Source organism: Colobus angolensis, unplaced genomic scaffold, assembly GCF_000951035.1.
Source record: "Colobus angolensis palliatus isolate OR3802 unplaced genomic scaffold, Cang.pa_1.0 Scaffold62, whole genome shotgun sequence".
NCBI classification, from domain to species: Eukaryota; Metazoa; Chordata; class Mammalia; order Primates; family Cercopithecidae; genus Colobus; species Colobus angolensis.
In genome coordinates, this window is record NW_012119821.1 from 11,688,172 (window position 1) to 11,705,391 (window position 17,220).

A 17,220-nucleotide genomic window follows, 5' to 3' on the forward strand; every position below is an offset into this window, starting at 1 on the left:
GCCCAGAATGATTTGCTTGACCTAATGTTGCCACAATCTTTTAATTTGTAAGAAACACAATATCTGCAAAGTACAATAAAGTAAAGTACAATAAAAGGAGTATGCTTATACATACCATTTCAAAAATACCGTCATCATGAACTTTTCTACCAACAACCAAAAATACACCATTCAAAAGACAGAATCCAAAAGTTTTCCCAGTTGCTATGTCTAGCTCCATGTTCAGGACCTCTGGTCTCAATCAAGGCAAATGAGGCTCTTAATGATATAGCAGTCTGTGAAATTAACCACATCAATGCACCCAATATACAGTGGTGATGGTAAAACAAGAGAAATATACCAAGCACTACCATTTAGAAACCACCTACAATACCATGGTTACTGCTGCAAAACATATATCCTGCCAGATAGGGATTGTAATGATGTCCTATCTAGGAAATAAAGTGGTTTGCTAGGTCGAGTGATATAACTGCCCTTTGGCCTGTCCTCTGGGAAGACCATTCTTGTTCATTGCTCTTCATGAGCACATATGAGAGAAGTATTGAAGAATATTCATTTTCTGGGAGTTTCATTGCCACAGCAGTGCAATTCCTGTTAGGGGAATAATTTCTAGGGTATAGCAGATTATAGACATAGACCTTGGGGAAATAAGTACTTTAAAACTTCACTTGACCACTGCACAATTATCTTGCCAGAAAATCCACAGACTATTAATTGCGGTCAAAGAACTTGTCAAGTCATGGTCTCTAAACCTCTATTACAGTTAGAGTTACTCTTTCTACTTCTATCTCCTAATGAGAGGTCTTTATGATGGTACATGCTCACTGCACTTAACTTAAAATGTTCTTATAGGAGAGCCCTCTCCTCATCTCTCTGCTTCCAGACAGTCCAGCTTAGACCTGAGCTGGAAACGTATCTCATATTACAATATCTTATTGAAAAATTTAAAAAACAATCAAGAGGGGAATGTTGTGCTTGTGTGGAACAAGGGTATATAAGAATTTGTTATACTTTCTGCTCTATATTGCTATGAACCTAAACTAACTCTAAGATATAAAGTTTATTAATTTAAAAAGAAAATAATTGACAAATTCCCAAATCCTCATATTTCCTGTAAAACTTTCCAAAATTAGTTTTTGTAGGTGATTTCTATATCAAGAAAAAATTAGCAAAGACATCATAAGAAGCTGTTTCTGACAGTTTAGTAGAAACAACTTCTCAGAGATGGAATAATCTTTTAGCTTTGCCTGTTATACCATTCCTGATACCAATTTCTGTTTCAGGATTTCTTGATTATAAGCAACAAAAAGAGGCTGGGTGCGATGGCTCACTCCTGTAATCCCAGCACTTTTGGAGGCCAAGGCGGGCAGATCACCTGAGGTCAGGAGTTCAAGACCAGCCTGGCCAACATGGTGAAACTCTGTCTCTACTAAAAGTACAAAATTAGCTGGGCATGGTGGTGTGTGCCTGTAATCCCAGCTACTTGGGAGTCTGAGGCAGGAGAATCACTTGAGTTAGAGGCAGAGGTTGCAGTGAGCCGAGATCGCTCCATTTTACTCCAGCATGGGCAAAAAGAGCAAAACTCCACTCAAAAAAAAGAGACTTCAAGTAACAAACAAGAAAACACTAAAAATAACAAAGGATGGAAGTAAGGAAGAAAGGAAGGAAGGTGGGAGGGAAGGAAAGAAAGAAGAGAGGAAAAAAAGGAAAGGAGGGAAAGAAAGAAAGGCACAATTACATAAGAGAATTCATTGACGAACTAAAAGTCTCTCATACTGGCAGGAGGAATTGGACTGTCAAGTCTCAGGAAGGTCAGAAACAGTGCAGTCCTAGGAATTTTGGTGCTGAAAAGCAACAGGCATCTCTCCAGAGCGTTGTCATCAGAATGGAACAACTACTGTTTTCTACCCTTGTGTCATTTAGCATAAGATTTAAATTCCTGAGAAAGAGAATGCAGTTGATTTGGTTTCAGTCATGTGCCCGTTCCTGAATAAATTTGGGATGAGCTGAGAAATGTGGGCATGGAGTACTTTCTGATGGCTGTGTGTCAGTGTTGGACCCACACCTGTGTTTGATATAACTCATCGTCACAAGCAGAATAGATTCCTTTGAGAAAAAGCAAAGTTTTGCCATTAGGAAAAGGGGAAGGGATGATGGCAGGGCCAGCTTAACAAATCCCTGCTACAATATTAAGTATGGTACTTAATACTTTACATTTCATTTTATTGTTTTAATATCTATCACCCTTGCTAAACTTGATACTGCTTAAAACAATGCCTGCAATGCCTAGTAAAAAATAGATACATAGAGCTGTTTCAATAAGTGTTTTTTAATTGTTAGCTTAAAGTATTATCCATTTAAGGCATACTAACAGGGATCTTCTAGGAATATTGCCTAATGTTTTTAAAGTGATGATATAAATTACAAATAACACATTAGGATAAGTGGTTCATCTAAGCACATCAAATCACTCCAATTGAAGAATCATAATCTGAGGGTTGGAAGGAAGCTTACAGATCACATTCCAGTCTCTTTTCTCATCTTCACAACCACCCTATCATGCCCATACTGCATGTGTCACATTAAGCAAAGGACTTTTCCATAACCTAAATGGTTTCATTTTAGTAAGACACGAATTGTATAACTTGAATGAAACCATTAATATGAGAAATAAATGTATGCCAATTGGGTGTATTTTCCTAGTAATTGTGAAAAGGAATAACTGGATAAAATAGACATTTAGAAGACAGGCTATGGAGTAATAGTCCCCACTCCACTACATCTGACCACAGTTAGTATGTGAAATGGGAATAAGAATATCCTCTTCTTGGTAGTTGTGAAGACTAAATCCAATAATGTTTATAAAGTCTTAGCACAGTTTGTGGCATGTGGTAAAATTCCATAAACAGTATAGCTTTTATTAAATCTAATCTGCCATTAGATTTGATATGCAAATATTTCCAGGGGATTGCTTACAATAGCCACACAAACTATAAACAACCTATTAGAATATTAGTATTGGAATCTTTGCTTCTTTGCTAGCACTGATTCCACTAATGATGTATTATCAGTCTTATTAATGATCACTATGCTATCCCTTACACAAATATTAAGCTTTCCCTTTTAGCCCTAGGCTCCTTACGCCTATGCTCATTAACTTTGCAGTGTTCTAAAGTCATTCTCTGTCATTCTTTATTTTTGCACCTCTAGGTAATTTTATACTAATAAGAGCACCTTGTATTTGGCAACCTTGCAATGAATGTTGCTTTATCCATTATCACAGGTTAAATGTACTACAGACCATTAAGCTTTGAAATTAAACTGAAAGAATAAAAACATACAGTTTAAAGAAGTTCTACAATCACTACAAACCTCTGTGTTTCCTTTTTACTTTTCTCTTTTCCTTTCCTATTCTGGATACCTGAGGGAGAATCTGGATGTCACACCCACACAAGTACTACCTGAGTACCTAGCTTTCAGGACAGAAGAACAATAAGGACATCCCCTGCTATAGCCCTCCCCAGATTATGCCAGTGTGGTACTGATTCGGGACCTTGTGTAGACATTTATAACTATGCAGGGTCAACAAATTTCTTTATCTTACCTTTTCCTTATGCCAAATGTCTCCAAACATTTTGCAAAATCTTCAAAATAAATATTACATTTTGTATATGTGTATGTGTGTATGTGTATATATATATACACACACACACACATTTTTTTTTTTTTTTTTTTTTTGAGACAGAATTTCGCTCTGTGGCCCAGGCTGGAGTGCAATGGCGTGATCTTGGCTCACTGCAACCTCCACCTCCTGGGTTCAAGCAATTTTTGTGCCTCAGCCTCCTGAGTAGCTGGGATTACAAGTGTGTATCACCATGCCTGGCTAAATTTTTGTATTTTTAGTAGAGACGAGCTTTCATCATGTTGGCTAGGCTGGTCTCTAACTCCTGGCCTCAAGTGATCCACCCACCTTGGCCTCCCTAAGTGCTGGGATTACAAGCATGAGCCACCACACCTGGCCAGGATGAAATTTAAAAATAACTTTCCTCAACTCCTTGGGCAGAAGGCATGTTGATATTATTATCATTATTATTGTCATTTAGTTTAATGGTGATACTATAAATAATATAATGCATATTCTTTCTCCAACCCTTATAAATGTTCACTGATCTATTCAATAAATATTTACTAAACCTCTCTGTTTTTTCTAGATGATAGAAACATAGTAGTGAATGCAGATATAATCTGCTTGTAAAACCTAGTGTGAAAGACTGGTAATTAAACAAGCAATTATAAAAGAGAATAGCAAACACTGCCATAGAGGAGACTCAAAGTGTCATGGAAGCACATAGCAGAAACGTGTAATATGAAAAATATCAGGAAAGACTTCCTAGGGGAAGCCTAGAATGAGGAGTGAGATTTAGCTATATTCAAAAGAGGATTAATGAAAGAAAGAGTGAAGACAGAGGAAACAGTGAAGACAAATATAAAAGGTCTACATGTGAACACCTTGCATAGTTCTTGACATATATTTATACTCAGTAATCCCTTACTCATTGAAAGAGCAAAAGCATGGCATACTGGAGGAATTAGAAAGAAGTTCACCATGTATCTTAGTCTATGTCCTGCTGCTATAACAGAATACTGCAGTCTGGGTAACTTATAAAAGAAAGAGGTTCATTTGGCTTATGGTTCTAGAGGCTGGGAAGTACAAGACTGAGGAGTTGCATCTTGTGAGGGCCTTCCTGCTGTGTGATCACATAGTGGAAGGCATATCATGACAAGAGAGAGAAATGGGGATCAAACTTATCCATTTATCAGGAGCCCACTCCCATGATAACTAACCCATCTCTGTGATAATGGCATTGATCCACTTACGAGGGTGGAACCCTCACAGCCTAATTACTGCTTAATGGCCTCACTTCCTAATACTGTTACAATGGCAATTAAATGTTAGCATGATGTTTTGAGGAGACGTTCAAATTATGGCATTTTGCCCTGGCCCTCAATGTACTTCTCACACACAAAATATATCCATTCCATCCCGATAGCCCCCAAAGTCTCAACTTCTTGCACCAACTCAAAAATCTGAAGTCCAGAGTCTTATCTAAATCAGATACGGGTAAGACTCAAGGCATGATTCATCTGGAGACAAATTCTTTCTAGCTGTGAGCCTATGAAATCAAAACAAGTTATCTATGGTGGGACAAGCATAGGATAGATATTTCCATTGCAAAAGGGAGAAAGAGGCCAAAAAAAAGAGGGTAACTGGTCCTAAGTCCAAAACTCCAAGAGGGAAAACAACATCAGGTCCTAAAGCTATTATAGCAACAACTCCATTCGCAGTACTAATTTTCTGTTTTATTTTGTGTTCTGCTGCTATAACGGAATGCCATAGACTGGACACTTTAGAAAGAAAAGAGATTTATTTGGCTCACTGTTCTGGAGGCAGGGAAGTTCAAGATCAAGGGCCACACCTGGTAAGGCTTTTCATATTGCATCATAACATGGCGGAAGGCATCACATGGTGAGAGAGGGCAACAGTGAGCAAGACTACAGGACAGAGGAAGAATGGGGACCAAATTTATCATTTCATCAGGAACCCACTCCTGTGACAACTAACCCGTTCACTTGACAATGGCATTAATCACCTCTTAATGTTATAATGTCAATTAAGTTTCAAGGAGTTTTGGAAGGAATATTCAAACTATAGCACCATGGCTAAAGTGAAGAGAACAAGTTCAAAAACACTTGCCAATTAAAAGAGAACAAATACGTAGAAGCAGGTCATGTAACCTGCATAAAGGAGTCAAAACATTGTCTTTTTTTGAGAAGCTTGAAATAAGACAATGACTTGTATAGACTTTTATTTTAAAAATATCACTCTGTCTGTAGTGTGGAAAATAAATTGGGACCAATACAAGAGATAAAGAAATTATTTTAGAGTCCATGGAATAATCCAAGGAAGGGAGAACAGTGACTGGGATTAAGGTATGTGGGGAAATTGTATGGATTTGATAAATACTTAGGTTTGTGTGAAAATGTCTTAAGACAGCGGATGAAATGCATTGGTGAGTGTAAGAGATCAAGGAGGAATCTCAGATTACTGACCTGGGCTGCTGAGATGCGTAACATGGGAGAAAGAACAGGTTTGAAATAAAAGATAAATTGTTCCATACTGAGTTGCAAATACCTGTAGAAAACCAAGAAAATATGTTCAGTAGGCAATTGCTTAACCGGATCTAAAGTTCAGAAAAGACATATGTGTTGGAAATAAAAATTTTGAAAACGTCAGAATATAGATGGAAAATTAAACATACTGAAATAGATATGCTCTTACATTTAGAAGAGATTGTGAACAACACCAGCACTGAAAACTTAGACAGAGGAAGATGAGAACACAAGGAAAACTGAGAGGAAGGGGCCAGAGAGTTATGGGAGAAACCAGGAGTATATGACACAACATAAATGAATGAAGAGATTGTCTTAAGTTAGAGGAAGTTATTACCAGTGTCGAATGCTGTGAGAGGATTAAATTTGATTATGCCTGAAAAGCATCTATTGAATAAATTTCACAACAAGCTTATTTCTTGTGACCTATAGGAGTAGGCTCAGAAGAGTAGCAGGAGCATAACTCAGATTACTTTGGGTTAAAGAGTGATTAAGAGGTGAATAAATGAAAGTAACATATAGACCTCTTATTTCAGTAAGTTTTGCTGTAAAGAGAAAGAAAAATAAGGCAATAGCTAAAGGAAGATCTGGGGTCCATGGGAGCAGCTTACCTATAGACTGGAAAGAATAACTGAAGAGAGCAAAGCTAAAGATAAGGAAGAAGGAGCACAATTAATGGAGTGGGGCCTCTGCAAAAGCACAAACAATGGAATTAAGAACCCAAAAGAGAGAGGACATTTATTTAGGAGAAAAGATACACATTCTACAGATATATGTAGGAAAACAGGATAGATACAGATGCAAGTGTGTGGGTGCAGAGACGGGAGTTAGAAGGAGACCTTGGCTGATGGTGTCTCTTTTCTCTGTAAATTTAAAAGTGAGGTCATCTAATGAGAGTTAGAAGGAAGGTGGTAGGATATGAATTTGAAGGACACTAGAGGCTTGAGAAACAAGAGTACATTAAGAAAATAGAGAAGAATAATCGGTTGACACTGAGAGCTCAGTAGACTCCAAGATTTTATAGTTTTGGTTGTACCAATCTTCAGAATTGTGTAACTAGCTATTTTCAGTACTGCAGGCATAGGCTGCAGTGACAAACAGTTGGATGGAACCAATTGGATTATTCTCCATCTTCAGAAGACAAATAGTTGACCCCCTGCTGGGCTTATAAGTAGGAGTCAAATCTCTGAATTCAGAGAGATCCATGTAAAATTGACATAATTACCTCTTCCAGTGCCACAAGGATGGAAGGAATAGTGGAAGCAGTAGCAGGCTAACAGACAAGACCTGAATCGTAATCATAACTCTATCCCCAACAGCCATGCCACCTTCTTCAAGTCACTGAGGCTCAGTTCTCTAATCTATAAAATAAAAATATTATAGAAGAAATTTCCCTCAAATTAGTGTTCTAAGTTTTTGTGAAAACATTGCTGCTCACCTATATCAGGCGTAAGGGCACCTCCACATCACCATAAATTGAAGAAAACATTTTGCAAACAGGAAAACTGAGGAATAAGCTTCTAGAAAACCTCTTATGCTAGAGAACTGAGATCCCCTGAGTACCTCCAAACCCACATCTTCCTCACATTCAGAAACACTCTCAGGTTAGGCTTGCAGTGTGAAAGATCTGTGGAATCTATGGCATTATCAAGAAAAGCAGTTCACCTTGATAGCATATCCCAGAGAGAAGACAGCACCTTTTGAACTGTGCAAAGTGACTGGTCCAGTAAGTATCCATGAAAATTAACATCCTCCCCCGGAGAGAAAAAGACATGTTAGGAGGCAAGATTAACAAACCTTTGTGTCACTTGAAAATTAATAACACACAGTTTAAAGTCACATCAAAATAAAAAAAATTTTAAATACCTTTCCTAGAAACTCAGGTCAGAGGATAGGGAGGAGATTTTTCTTTCATTTTCTTTCTCTGTCAGATGACTGATTTCAGAACAACTACTGAGTGTTGAACAATAAGACATTCAAGGACCAAAACTAGAGAGTCATTTTTTTTCAGCACAACACCCTCGGGTAGTTGTTCGCTGTCTCTGGCAGACAAAATTATTTTCCAGCGGCTCCTGGAAGACCATCTATAAACAAATTAGAAATTTCAAAGGGTTTGTTTTCTGCCTTCTGGCTGCCAGTAGGGGCCGTTCCCTTTGTGTCCTTCATATGAAAAAGTAATTTAACAAAGAAAAAAGGAGAGAGAGCTCCTTGACTCAAAACAGACAAGCAAGCACACCCCCTTCCCCTCCCTTTCTGTGTTTCCCCTCTGTCCATTGTCACGTTTGGTCAGTTTTCTGTCAAAACAACTTTTATTGTATGCAGCTTTCAGTCCTGCAGGGCTCCAGGAGCTTGGGAGACAAGCTGTTTTCCTACAGCAATTTCATCAATAAGAAAAAATTGGAAAATGAGTACTGATTTATGGCTGATTCTTCATAACAAATAGCAGCAGCAAGTAAACACCCACTCGGCTATGTAGGAAGGAACAGTTGAGTGCGTCCATCCCCACCCAGTTCAGATGTAGACCCAAGCAAGTGCAGCCTCAAAACAAAAGAGAGCTTTCTAAGCATTTCACAACAGCTTGTCAAGTAATGCACAAGGACATATTTCAAAGGAAAGAAAAAACTCAATTCTGTCGCATACTAACTCAGAGCCGGTGTGAGGCTTAATATCTACTAAAAAAGTCCTTATTCCCCAAAATATCCACCAGTATGTAAGTATAAGAAATGTGTTATGCTCCACGTGAGGACATTAGCACAATTGCTCCCAGGTTCCCGATAAGGAAACTGAGACCTGGACAGTAGGGAGGATATGTCTATAGAGGCATGGCAAACTGTCTTGAAGACAGGACCAGCAGGCCAGGGGCACTGCTCCCTGTTTTATGTGCTCTAAAGTCAACATATGGAGAATAAGATGCTTTCCTGAGTTTTTGGCATGAAAAGTCCATTTTCTCATTATTATCTTAGTTTTCATTCTCTGGGATTGATTTGGGGCTTGGCTGGCAGTCAAGAGCTGAAGAACAGGAGGTTCACAAATACAGCTATTTCTAGTATGCTGATACTCTCTACTAATCATGATTTAAGTGGCATGCCAAATCTAGACTTTGCTTTCTCGGGCCCCATTCAGAGGTTTGCACTTTGAGGTGAAAAGGTCTTTAAAGACTTCCTAGCACACTGCATTTCATTTAAGGACATTCTTGGCTCGGGAAAGCCAATTTGAAGCTATTGGGAGTATGCCAATAAAAAAAAATTACTATGTGGCTTTAATTCAGTTCTGGACATTTTTTAGAAACATATTTTGGCATGCCTTTATTTTCTTTTTTTTTTCTTTTTTTTTTTTATTATGCTTTAAGTTCTAGGGTACATGTGCATAACGTGCAGGTTTGTTACATATGTATACTTGTGCAATGTTGGTGTGCTGCACCCATCAACTCGTCAGCACCCATCAATTCATCATTTATATCAGGTATAACTCCCCAATGCAATCCCTCCCCCCTTCCCCCTCCCCATGATAAGCCCAGTGTGTGATGTTCCCCTTCCCGAGTCCAAGTGATCTGGCATGCCTTTATTTTCTAATTCTATGTCTGCAAAATCTCTGGATACTGTGAGCAGATTTCTAGCAGCAATTCCAGGCTTGGGGTCAAAAAAAGAATGAAAAAATGACCTTTAGGAATAAAGGCTTCAAGAGTCAGAGCCCACGTCCAGCGTACACTGCATGCATGTGTGTATGCATGTGCCTGTTGTCCAGCGTACACTGCATGCATGTGTGTATGCATGTGCCTGTTGTCCAGCGTACACTGCGTGCATGTGTGTATGCATGTGCCTGTTGTCCAGCGTACACTGCATGCATGCATGTGTGTACGCATGTGCCTGTTGCTGCGGGAGGCAGAGGTGAGCACGGGGGTGGAGCGCTAGTGAACGAAGTGCTGTAGCACAGAAATGTGATGCTCCAGTTTGGCTAAGGTTCAAATATAACTTCGCTCTACAGCCCTGATTAATCAAATGTCAGGAACAATATTCAAGTCATAAGCACCAAAAAAATCATTTTCCCACTGCCCAGTTGAAATACTTTAACTCACCCTCAAACATGTGCCCTCCATACAAGCTCCCAAATGCATGTTTAGGAGCCAGCTAGGAAACAAATATTACTTAAAGCTAATTTACTTTTTGAAATAGCATTCACAGAAAATGTATGTATTCCTCATCTGTTTCCTATGAATGAGATGAATCCATCCCTTTCTGCACGTGTTAAAGCATAATCTTGAAAGTAGAGAAAAGGAGTCAGTTTTCAATGAAAGTATTTATAGTACTTGGGCTGAAATAATTGACCTAGGTTCAAATGACTAATAGAGAACAGACAATTATTTCTTCCCTTCCCCCAATAATATAAAAGAATACAGTATTATGCTGAAGACAAGATTTAATAAGCCCAAACACAGGTAATCTAAGGAAGATGAAATATAAGTCACAGAGGGAGTCTTGGTAGTATATTCAATACCATACAGCAGTTTTACAAATTGTTTATTTCCTTTACCAGATGGACCCTTTTAAATTTCCTCTCTGAGTACCTTAGTCCTAATGGAAAACCCACCTGAATTGCTTTAATGCCTGCACGGCCCTTTCTGGAACCCTGGCTGGAGCAGTGCATGCAGGGTTAACGTCAGCCTTGAGCAGCTCTCTCTGCCCCGAGTAAGGTTATTAAACAGGAACATTTGACTCATAATTTGTTCTCCTCATGTTAAGTAGATTGCAATAACTCAGCTGTCCAGGATCTGTTTATCAATGCTCTGTGGCTTTCAGCAGCAAATATTTTATAACCACTAAGTAGATGTTCAGACCACTCATCAAATGAAAATCTCCTGTACTCAAAGCTGGTGTTATCATCACAACCCACCAACTGAAGAGCCCTGGAGAGGCAGTAACCCTGCCCCAGAGTCTGTCAGGCTTAGTCAGATCCTCATCCTGGGGAATTCTCTTCCACTAAATGATTTAAATAGAAACTAGCTCACCATTAGAAGAGGCTACGACATCTCAGAGACTCTGCATTGGCCTATACTGTCCTAATAAGTCGTCATTTTAGTTTGACTGTCTTCTTTGTATGCCTTCTAATAAACATTTTATATGCATTCCAATTCAAGAAGGGAGAAACAAGAAAAAGAAAGGGCAGGTAAATAGATTCTCTGACAGTGTGCATTCTGTTGATGCTGTATCCCTAAGACTAGACCATTTGAAATTAGCAATTTATTATTGCCACAGATATGCTTCTTCATAACAATCAGATTTTTGTTAATGAACCACAGCATTTCTGGCACTGTCCACTTAAGATTTAAGGTACCTTCCCCAGAATGAAGGGCATACAACAATTTAATTGTAGGATATTGGCCAATTGTTAAGGTACTTGTAATTAAATCACATCCTAAGGAACCTATTAAGTAACCTAATATCTAAAATAGTACAAGAATAGAACATTAATGTAGGGACCCAGACACTTGGCCTCCTGGAGGTTCAAAAACCACTGACATAAGGCAGATTAATAAAAGAAAAGGTATACAAATTATTTGCTGTGTATGCAAAGGAGCCTTCAGAATGAAGACCCAACTCCCCAGTGAGGTACAGAAGTTTATATTCCATCTTGAGGTTACAGAAAGAATGAGGACTTGGGTGACCAAAGAGGTTATGGGAGGTAGGGAGAAGAGGAATTCTGGAGAGGAGTAATAAGTGATTACCAGGCAGAATGGATGGGAACAGAGGTGAACCAGTAAATTGCTATGTTGGAGTTTGAACAAGTCTAAGAGACAGCCATCAGCTTGCCAAAGGGTCTGTTCAGGTTTGGTTCACATTCTTGATCTTTTTTTCTTCAATAGATAATGAGGCCAGAGGAACAGAAAGAAAAACCAATTATTTTCCTTTGTGGGCCCAAACTTTAGGCAGATAAAGGAACTTCAGAGATCAACTTTATCCTATGCTTTGGGGGAGACCCAGATTAGAGGGACCTTGAGGCTTCTTCAGTTCAGCATGTCAAACTGTCATATTTTGGGGCATTGGTTTCTAAGCCCCAACATTAACATTTATCGTTTTTGTTATTAAATGAAAATTTCCACATGCTGAAAAAAAATGCTTGTGGTTTGATTTTTGAAACAAAGTTCCTGTACTTATCAGTTATATAAACAAACGAATTTCTCATTTTAATTAAGCTTCTTTAAGTTGGGATACTGTCACTTCCAACCAGATAGCATTGAATAATATCTATACTAGTACTAGGTATAGAGTACTATGACTGGCATAGCCTAGATCACTTGCCTACCCGGAGTAAGAGAGAGATACTGCTGAGGGACATCTCGGCTGCAGGAAAGGCATTACGCCAAAGAATAGGGCCATTCCTCGTAAAAGACAACAAAAGAAATTCAAGGAGACATAAACATTCATTAAGTAATCTAATGTCAACTACTATCCTGAAAATCTCTCTCCCTAACTGTCCCTGTTTTCTGTGGGTTACAATAGCCACATTAATCACAGAGTATTAGTCCCATCACTATGACAACTTCTGAAAATCTCATGAAGAAAATGATTTACAATTAGAAATAAAGATATAAGAAATAAAAAGATTATTAGAGGAGGCTTCAACATGATGAAGTGATATTTAATCTGAATTTTGAGGAAAAAAACATGTAATAAGACAAATTCAAGAGTTTAAGGTTAAAGTTATCCTAAACATAAAGTCCCTTTAACACCAAAGAATTTAGAAAATTCTGCTCTAATTCATATGTAGAAAGAAGCGAGAGACAGCTGCTCTCACCCTAACAACAAAAAGCCTGGAAAAGCTACTGAATAATAATTTTTTAAAGCCCATTAGAAAAGAAGACAAAGAAAGTCACGTGAATTAAATACCAGAGAGCAACGTATCCTTTTCAAGAGAGAAGAGATACACCACTGGTTTCATACCTGGCAGAACTTCAAGAAGGAGAGGAATATACCTGAAACCTAGTCACCAAAATCTGAATGACCTTTTAATAGCTTCATGTGGGAAGCATGGTAGGTCACAATCTGAAGGAGCCCCAGTCACAGAGCAGGGCTCCAAGCACACAGTGTTGTTTCTGTGAGTCTTCCCTGAGTGCTCAGGAGTAGTATATCTTCCCAACATGGCAAAACCCCGTCTCTACAAAAAATACAAAAATTAGCTGAACATGGTGGCGCACGCCTGTAATCCCAGTTACTTGGGAGGCTGAAGCATGAGAATCACTCGAACTCAGGTGGTAGAGGTTGCAGTGAGCCAAGATCATGCCACTGCCCTCCAGCCTGGGGGCCAGAGTAAGACTCCATCTCAAAAATAAACAAGCAAACAAACAAACAAACAAAAAGTAGGTGCAGACAAGACCTGGTAGAGATACCCCTTGAGATGGTGTGAGTGTTTGTGTGTGTGTGTATAAATATGTTTTTTATAATAGGCATTGTGCTTATATGCATATATATGATTTCTTTATATAATATGTATATTTTATATTATATAGTACTATATAATATTTATATTTATTATAAAGTATAATATATGCACATGTAGTACATAACACGTATAAATATTTAATTTCTTTTCTCTCTCTCTCTTTTTTTTTTTTTTTTTAATTGCCCAGGCTGTAGTACAGTGGCATGATCTCAGCTCACTGCAACCTCTGCCTTCCGGGCTCAAGTGATCCTCCCACCTCAGCCTCCCAAGTAGCTGGGACTACAGGTGCGCACCACACACCCAACTAATTTTTGTATTTTTGGTACAGGTGAGGTTTTGCCATGTTGCTCAGACTGGTCTCGAACTCCTGGGCTCAAGCAATCCTCCTACCTCAGCCTCCCAAAGTGCTAGAATTATAGGCATGAGCCACTGTGCCCAGCCAATATGTAATTTATTTAAAAACCTTTTTGTCTGAAGCTAAAATACTAACAATGATTATGCTATTTATACCATATGTAACAGTAAAATATAAAATCACAAGAACACAAAGCGTGGAATGAGATAGAGGAAATTATTCTATTTTAAAGTTTCTTGTGTGTTTCATTCAAGTAGGTGATGATTTAATAATTCACACTGTAAACTCTAAAGCAATTACGAATAATAAATTTAACACAAAAATTATAAAGATAATACATAAGAGAAAACAGAATACTAAAACTAATGCAATTCACTCAAGAGAAGTCAGGAAAGGAGGAACAGTAGAGCGAAGAATACACGAATGAAATATAAAACAAACAGGAATGTGGAAATCTTAAATAAAACTATACCAATAATTAGACTAAATGTAAATGAACTAAACATAGTCGTTGAAAGATAGATATTATTAGATTGGATTAAAAAATCATGATCCAACTTTATACTGTTTATAAGAAACATATTTTGGTTATGAAACACAGGCCGGTTGAAAGTAAAAGGGCAGAAGAAGGTGTAGCCTGCATGGTAGATGATGTCCACAGAAGGAGCCATCAATTCCTTCTTTGCCTGGACAAGCAGGCTACTTCTCACATCAAAAGGGTACAATGTAATTATCCCCTTGAACTTAGGCTTAGACTGACTTTAGTGACTTGTTTAACAAACATAATACAACAGACATGACATTCTGGGACCTCAGAGGCTACTTGATCATAAACCTTGCAGCTTCTTCCTGAGATTCTTAGAATGCTTGCTTTTTGGGTGCTGTCTTTGAGCAACCAAGCACCAGTTAGCAAGAACCCGGGGTCCTTCCCTGTATAATAAGGAAAAGGAGAGGGAGGGGACAGAAATCATATGAAGAGATCTCTCCGCATGGACAGAAACATCTGGAATAGGAGAGACGTATTTCTCCACAAAATTCCATAACTTTGGTGTTTTCATTTTTTTCTTAACACATTGGACTTACCTATGAAGTACAGGGTCAGTTTGGAGTGACAGAAAGGAAGTGGGTAGCAATCACACTAGGGTGGAGATGCAGAAATATTGGGCTAGCCCTGCATGAGGTTATTTCTACAATGCCACTGTCCTTTGGGTATTCTCCTGGGACTATTGGGGAGAAATATTGATTTCCCTCCCCCCAGAATTCTCTAAAGTGAATTTGATTAATAAAATAATTCAGATAACTTCAAGTTCTTTCCATACCCAAGGCTGAAAATCCATTCACCATTCTATTTCCCACCCTAAATAATATCTAGGCACATTGTCTGACATAATATATAAGAAGTTCATCAATGAGGTTGAGTAACAAATATTCAATATTCAATAAAACATTCAACAAAAATGCAATAAGAAGCTTCAATAATAAAATGTCAGCAATGCGGAAATGATGCAGATTTTAATGTAAACATCCTCTATTATTCTACTAAAATTGAGAGACATTATATTCCAAATGTATTGAAGTCCAAATTGAAGTTATTTTGCCCTGATGAATAAACCGTTTGTAAATTAAAGTCCAAAGGCATTAAAATTATAAATCAGTTCTCCTGGCCTAGTGACATAATAGTCCAAAGTCTGAAATTCAAAATTCATCCTTCCTAATTCAATTTCCTTCAGGTTAAGTTCTTAATGCCTCAGTAAAGCTGTGGTTCCTTCAGCAGCCTTCTTAGGTTGCTTCTTCTTAGAATGGATGTAGTTCCTTCCGTACATCAAAAGAGATATGAGTTCAGTGTTAGCTCTCTGCATGAATCCATTTCCTAAGATCTTGAACATTTATTATGATACACAAGTTTATTGTAGACCTGGCTTCACAACTACCAACTTGATAAAAGCAGACAATCCCCAGTCTCTAGACAGTTACTGCAGGCAAAAGTATATACACAAAGCCCAATTCTAAGAGTTGCTAAAGGCAATATGGCAAACATTCAATGATGTCTGAAGGAAAGAAAGTAGACAAACTATTGGTTCAGCATCACCATGTGCAATCAGTTGATGCCTGTTGTTCAGAATCCACAGGTTGCAAACTTGAAATCAATGGGATGAAATCTACAAGCAACACATTAATGATGGCACTATTCATTCACCATTCCTGTGGACAATCTTTCTAAACTCACTGTGTCATTTCTCAGAGTGGTATTTGAGATATTGCTGCCTTCTTACAAAGTTTAGAAATTTGAAATGGTGGCAGCCCAGTCATCAAGTATTATTTGAGGTGCTCATCTTTCCTGGCCAATGTATTTAACTACTTAGTCTTTCTTGTTCTTTTCTCTGGGCTCCTGGAATTTCCATGCTGACTGCAGGTGAGTGGTGCCTTGTAATATGGCCTCCACAGTGTCTGTGAGAAAGCACTTATCAGCTTGTGCTGCTACCTCTGCTTCTTGCATTATAATTGCCTAGGGAAGAATTTCACCTTCACATTGAATATAGCCAGAAAAGAACACTTAACTCGATATCCACTTGCAGTAGAATGAAGTTGGACCCCCTACCTCACATCATATACAAAAGTTATCTCAAAATGGATTGAAGATTTCAATGTAAGAGTTGAAACTATATGCTAAATGAAAGAAGCTAAGCACAGAAAGCCACTTATCATATGATTCCATCAATGGAATCATTCTGTACGTTTATATGAAATGTCCAGAATAGACAAATCCAAAAGGATAGAAAATAGAGTAGTGGTTACCAAGGTATGTAAGAAGAAGGGAATGAGGAGTGACTGCTAATGCATATGGGGTATCTTTTAGGAGTGATAAAATGTTCTGGAACTCAATAGTGGTGATGGTTGCATAATCTTGTGGATATATTAAAATCCACTGGATTCTTCACTTTAAAAAGTAAATTTTATTGTATATGAATTATATCTCATTTTTACAAGAAACAAGGAAAACACTCAGCATACTTTTGAACCAAAGCTGTGGTTGATACTTCAGAATCTTGTGGCCCTAGAGCCCAGTGAGGACCAATACCATCCCATATCCTCAAGATGCTATCTTTCCTCTTCCCACAAATAATTCATGTTATTTGGCACGTTCTCTTAGAACCAGTTCTACCTGATTTTGCAATAATCATTTCAAAAAAGCAACTATTTATGTAACTCAAGATTCTTCAGGTTGCCAAGTTGAACTAGGTTCAGCTGGGCAGTTT